Raw genomic sequence first — 7,386 nt, 5'->3', positions numbered from 1 at the left:
ACACTATCTATATAAGATTTAAGTTGAACCTATTTTATCATTGTTTCTGGGACACTATCTATATAAGACTTAAGTCGAACCTGTTTTATCCTTGTTTCTGGGACACTATCTATATAAGATTTAAGTTGAACCTGTTTTATCCTTGTTTCTGGGACACTATCCATATAAGACTTAAGTCGAACCTGTTTTATCCTTGTTTCTGGGACACTATCTATATAAGACTTAAGTCGAACCTGTTTTATGCTTGTTTCTGGGACACTATCTATATAAGATTTAAGTCGAACCTGTTTTATCATTGTTTCTGGGACATTATCTGTATAAGATTTAAGTCGAACCTGTTTTATCCTTGTTTCTGGGACACTATCTATATAAGATTTAAGTCGAACCTGTTTTATCCTTGTTTCTGGGACACTATCTATATAAGATTTAAGTCGAACCTGTTTTATCCTTGTTTCTGGGACACTATCTATATAAGATTTAAGTCGAACCTGTTTTATCATTGTTTCTGGGACATTATCTGTATAAGATTTAAGTCGAACCTGTTTTATCCTTGTTTCTGGGACACTATCTATATAATATTTAAGTCGAACCTGTTTTATCCTTGTTTCTGGGACACTATCCATATAAGACTTAAGTCGAACCTGTTTTATCCTTGTTTCTGGGACACTATCCATATAAAACTTAAGTCGAACCTGTTTTATTCTTGTTTCTGGGACACTATCTATATAAGATTTAAGTCGAACCTGTTTTATTCTTGTTTCTGGGACACTATCTATATAAGACTTAAGTCGAACCTGTTTTATGCTTGTTTCTGGGACACTATCTATATAAGACTTAAGTCGAACCTGTTTTATCCTTGTTTCTGGGACCCTGTGTACGAAAGGAATAAGTTTAACATGTTTATTCTTAAATCTGAACCATTATGTATGTGACGTTTCAGGTGTATATGTTCTACGCTATTCACGAAGAAAGCATTAGTACAAATGATCGCTAAAAAGCAAATATATTTAAAAGCAATTCGAATAGTTGACTACTTTCTTTCAGAAGTAAAAAGGGACCAACACTAGTATCAGTGACACTGATTAATTCATCGCCTGAAGGGGTAAAATCCCTTGGAGAATTAAAAAGGAATAAGCTTTACACTAGGTTATCATCAATGCAATAAGGAAATATATATATTATCTCTGTTTTCCGTCTACTGCCTGTCGATTCAGAAGATATTAATATTTTCAACCAAGTGTTTCAAGACTTGCTGTAACGAGAAAGAGAGTTAATGTTTCAAGACTTGCTGTATCAATAAACGAAGCTAATGTTTCAAGACTTGCTGTATCAATAAACGAAGTTAATGTTTCAAGGCTTCCTGTATCAATAAACGAAGTTAATGTTTCAAGACTTGCTGTAATCAAAGAAGCTAATAACATGGATGTATTAGTCAAGTTAAGAACATGGATGTATTAGTCAAGTTAAGATTAAAGATGTATTAGTCAAGTTAAGAACATGGATGTAATTAATCAAGTTAAGAAAATGGGTGTATTAGTCAAGTTAAGAAATGAGTGTATTAGTCAAGTTAAGAACATGGATGTATTAGTCAAGTTAAGAACATGGATGTGTTAGTCAAGTTAAGAAGAAAGATGTATTAGTCAAGTTAAGAAATGAGTGTATTAGTCAAGTTAAGAACATGGATGTATTAGTCAAGTTAATAAAATGGGTGCATTAGTCAAGTTAAGAACATGGATGTATTAGACAAGTTAAGAACAAAGATGTATTAGTCAGGTTAAGAACATGGATGTATTAGTCAAGTTAAGAACAAAGATGTATTAGTCAAGTTAAGAACATGGATGTATTAGTCAAGTTAATAAAATGGGTGCATTAGTCAAGTTAAGAACAAAGATGTATTAGTCAAGTTAAGAACAAAGATGTATTAGTCAAGTTAAGAACATGGATGTATTAGTCAAGTTAAGAACATGGATGCATTATTAACACATGTTATGTTAACAGTGAAAAACGGCTGCATGTTTTGTTTAAACAATTTGGAAACTAATAACCGTTTCTTACTCTTGTATTCTATCTTACTATATATTTTTCGCGACTGAAATTTTAATTAAATTTTGAAGGTTTAGATTAATGAATGATGGTTTTTACCAGTCTAATTCTTCTGTTTTTTTTAGACCAAACTAACTCCAGAAACAACATATTCATTCATATCAGTGTTTCAGTGTTTCTTCACCAGGATATTTTTACGCCCATCACAGAGCTGACTTTTTATGATGTGATACATCCTGGTGAAATTATCGTGATGCTGATATTAATAATAATCTAATCAAAAACACCTTAACTGTAAAAAAAAGATACGACCAAAAAAGTACTGACTGTTCGACTCAAAGAAATTAAATCAAAATTGGTGGCTATAGTGATAGTTACACTTATAACACTGATAATAATTTTACAGTAAATATTCATTCATTAGTTAGCCAGGCTGCATATTTTGTTTTACCCATCGTCACTCCACAAGTTGAACAAAAAAAAGAAGCGGCCTGGCTATCTAATGAACGAATATTTGCTGTAAAATTCTTCTCAATGCTACAAGTGTAGTTACCAGTTTGCCCGCCAATTTTGATTTTATTCCTTTAAGTCGCACGCTCAATCCTCTTTTGGCCACACCTTTTTTTTATACCTAAGGTGTTTTTGATTAGGTGTCATGAATTTTTGTTAATACACACCAATAAACCACACCAAATAAGAAAGTGACACTCGATAGTAACCAACATTAGCGTTAGGATCGCAACCCTGTTATTCGGAACAGACCTATACTTTACAGAACGAACCAGATTCATTAGAATATATGGTAGTAGTTTTTCGTCTCTAAAACAGTGTTAATAACTTCCTTTGTAGTAACGCCATGGAATCGAGATTAACAGTTTCTTTCATCGCCCGCATGCACTCGGTACATCCGTATCAAGCATCATTATTTACGCTAATTGCTTAAGGTAATATCACGTTACACTAAACGCTCTTTAATTAGAAGAATTTCATAAAACTTAGCACCCTTATGATTCTTTTGAAAACTTGAGCTAGAAACTCCTAATCTAGTTTGCTTGACCTAGCCAATACTTATATATCTGCACGTGCTTTCATCCTTATAGTTTTGCTGCTCTAAATCAGCCGTCTTTAATCGGAATGACAAAAAATGAAAAACTGTCCACTTTTATTCTTAGGTGAAGCTGTAGTAAAAATGTTAGACTGATAGCTCACGTGACTTTTCGCGTAAGCCTGCGCAAAAATGTTGGTCAAAACTGAGCGGTTTTTTTTTAATAACTTTGCACACGTGTCTTATATTTACACCAAATTTGACATCTAACTGTAAGTTGTAAAGATCTATGAGTGTATCAGATTTGAAAAATCCATAAAAGTTAAGTATGTTTTTCTACAAATAAAGTTTCCATACTTTTGGTGAGAAGAAAAAAAATTGGAAGAACTTCAGTAAAAATTGGATATTTTATATCTCGTGTATTTCTTAATGGATTACCTTGAAATTTGGTTTGTGAAGTAAGAGTCCAGTAGATTACATCCACTGAGAATATGTGATAGTTTGGATTACCACAGTCCGAGCTACAGAAGGTGGAATATCGCTAATCTGTCACTCCTGTTAATGACACACAATGTATCATGTTGGTTGTTTTGGCCTCACGACACACTACCGTGTGCCTTGATATAGTAGTGTCCCTGGAGTTAGTCGTAATTAAAATGTTTGCTCCACGATAATTCAGTTTTGATTTCCCCGAAAAGTTTGTAGCAATAAGTTATTCATATTCTTTGTACATTCATTTGAATTACATTATTTGTTGCTGGACCAATAGTATTTCAGCTTTACTTTACGTGACGTTGCTGGACCAATAGTATTTCAGCTTTACTTTACGTGACGTTGCTGGACCAATAGTATTTCAGCCTTACTTTACGTGACGTTGCTGGACCAATAGTATTTCAGCTTTACTTTACGTGACGTTGCTGGACAAATAGTATTTCAGCTTAGCTTTACGTGAAGTTTGTTGCTTTTAAACAACCGTTTCGATCACAACTACAGGGTGTCCGAAAAGTCCGGAGCCATAGAAACTTTTTTTTTAATTTCAGTTACGCGACTGGTTATAGCGCTGTCAAAGCATTAGAAAGTCGAGTTAATCCTGCTGTAAATACAAATTTGTTTCAAATTACAGGAACTGCACGTGGAACACCTACTGTAAAATTCGTTGAAGTGCCTATGGTTCCAAAGTTTTCGGACACCCTGTAAATCTTCTTATGTCTCAAATATTTAACCAGTCATTATGACATTTTAAAGACTGTTTAATGCATGCAACCAGTTACATAGTGTGTACACCATTTAGCTAAATGTAATAGGAGATTTAACTTACTAGATTTAACCTGCTTTCAAATGCGTGAACTTACAACTATTATACTGTAGCGAGACTATCCATCCACGTCGTGTAATGACCGCTTTAACTTCGACTTCAATAGTAATTAATATCGAATGGAAGAATAGTATATGTCAATTAGGATTAAATGTAGGATCGCATCCGGCGTTGTCGTTGAAACGAGCATAACTAATAATTCAAGTCAAACGATTTTATAAAATACGTCATTAAAAATTCAAACACCACTCTTATTTTCCCGGCTCCCCAGTGTCACAGCGGTAAGTCTGAAGACTTATAACGCCAAAAACCGAGTTTCGATACCCGTGGTAGACACAGCACAGATAGGTCATTGCGTAGCTTTATGCTTAACACAAACAATTTTATTTTCCCGATCTTGAGCTAGTCATCATTTGCCACGTCTTCTGGCACAACATGAAGTTTATTTGTTTCAAAAAATTTTCCAGAACTGCACAAGGACTATCTGCGCGAGCCGTCCTTAGATTAGCGTGAATGCAGGTAGTTAACAGCACCAGCCGCCAACTCTAATCGAACAGTGGGATTTAAAAGTCACTCTTATAACGCACCCAAGGTCACAAGCATGCTGCTCAGTACGATTTTACGTCAAAGGGATGCGAGCCATGCATGAATCCTCAAATTCACAGTCCTGTCACTCTAGCCATTGGGCCACGCCCGTCCTCAAAATTAGTTAAGACACATTTCGTTCAAACGGATTCTTAGAGACCTTTAGATTTGTATACGTAAAACTGGACGTAACTTTATAGATTTGTATACATAAAACTGGACGTAACTTTATAGATTTGTATACATAAAACTGGACGTAACTTTATAGATTTGTATACATAAAACTGGACGTAACTTTATAGATTTGTATACATAAAACTGGACTTAACTTTAATCTCCATCTTTGGTTTGTCTGGTAACGAAAGAAGACTTGCTTTGTACAGTCCAAAACCCAGTTGACGTTTGTTCGTTGTGACAAACAATCAAGTTGTTACGATCATTCATGAAATATATTATCTAACCACAATAGGTCAATACTCAGGGGGGGGGGGGACTAAAGTGAATGTCAGTCACTGCAGTATTAAGTTTTTATAGGATAAACAGGTAGGCTATAAGTTTGATGAACCTCAACTTAAGATTTATGAATATTCTACTTCTGGCAAAATTTAAAATAGTTAATTTTGGAACTGTTTGAGAGGAATCGACCCCCCCCTTCTTCCTGCGAACCTTCCTTCATTCTTATTTACAGTTTTACAACATAAAGTCAACTTTACTTCACGATACTAGGGAGTGAAATATTTTCATACTGTGTATGATGATACCAAGTCAATTCGCCCATTTTCGAGTATCATTGATGGTGCTTCTTTATGTGAAATTATAGCAATTATATCGACTTAAGATCGTCTATGTCACTATTTTCGATGTAGTTTTTTTTTACTGTCAGAGCTTCGTGTTGAAAATGGTTCTGGTTTCTTTGAAACCGAAACAGGCGTGGCTGAGTCATTAGCGTGCCCGGACTGTGTAGCCAACGGTCCTGTAGAAATCGCTCCCGTTGCCTGAAAATCGCGCTCTGAACTTTGGAGCCGTTATAAGAGCGACGGTAAATTCCCACTATTCGATTAGAATAACCCAAGCTGCGTTTCGTCTAATCTATTAGTTACAAGTTAGGACGGATAGCGCAGATAGCCCGTGTGTAGTTTTGTGCGAATATACGAAACAAATAAAACTTCTTTAAAGCTGGGTTTACAGTGATAATACGAACAGTTCTTTAGAATTCAATTTTGATGGTTTACCTCACGCGGAGGCAATTGACCTCGTCTAAGTGTGAGGGATATTAATAATTTGTCGATTTTATTCTAATTAAACTTTTATCTGCAGTTATTAGCTTTAAACTGACCAAAGTTCTAAACACTGAGTCAAACTTACTGGCACCAAGTTCTTCTCATTGCGTCACTGTTCTACCATAAACGGAAACAGTTCCTCCCCCCAGCGGCTCATCGTTAAGTCTGTAGGTTTATAATGGTTATAATAAAGTGTTTCAGGTCACGACATTTTTGTGACCTTGATTTTTCTTTATTATAAAGATAGAAGACATCTCTTACCTTGAAGCTGTGAAATGAAAAGAATTCCTTGAGCGACAGAGAAAAATAGATGAAGCATAACTGTCGTCTACATATACGATCTGTACACTTCAGGAGAGAGGACCGGTGCTGTTAATACGATCTGTACACTTCAGGAGAGAGGACCGGTGCTGTTAATACGATCTGTACACTTCAGGAGAGAGGACTGGTGCTGTTAATACGATCTGTACACTTCAGGAGAGAGGGTCGGTGCTGTTAATATAATCTGTACACTTCAGGAGAGAGGACCGGTGCTGTTAATATAATTTGTACACTTCAGGAGAGAGGGCCGGTGCTGTTAATACGATCTGTACGCTTCAGGAGAGAGTGCCGGTGATCACTGTAACTCTTACTGACAGGATTAGCATTGGTTGGGGATATCGTTGTTCAGAAATCATGCAATCAAATCAGAGATCTACAAATTATTTTGATATCATGTCTTGTAGCAAATTTTCTTGTACTATTAGAGTCATAACAATTTGTAGGAAACTAACTTAACCTTAACTACGACAAAATCTTCTAACTCACAGCTAGCGGTCCTCCAGTGGCTCAGCGGTAAGTTTGCTGGCTTACGACGCTAGAATTCGGGTTTTGATACCTGTGGTGGGCAGAGCACAGGCAGCAAATTGTGCACCTTTGTGTTTAACAACAACCGAACCACACTTGGCGTGACTTGCTTTAACGAAATTTCAAAATAGTGGTAAGGAAACGTTTGATTTCGCTCGGGCTCTGAAAGTAACGGGTTATATCGTTTAGAATGTGTTGAACTAGAGTTGATTCCACGTCAGCTGACAAATCAAACCGAGTGTGGACGTCCGACGGAAGACTTGCTCTTTATT

Source organism: Limulus polyphemus, unplaced genomic scaffold, assembly GCF_000517525.1.
Source record: "Limulus polyphemus unplaced genomic scaffold, Limulus_polyphemus-2.1.2 Scaffold6548, whole genome shotgun sequence".
Classification (NCBI taxonomy): domain Eukaryota; kingdom Metazoa; phylum Arthropoda; class Merostomata; order Xiphosura; family Limulidae; genus Limulus; species Limulus polyphemus.
This window is presented reverse-complemented; position numbering follows the sequence as displayed.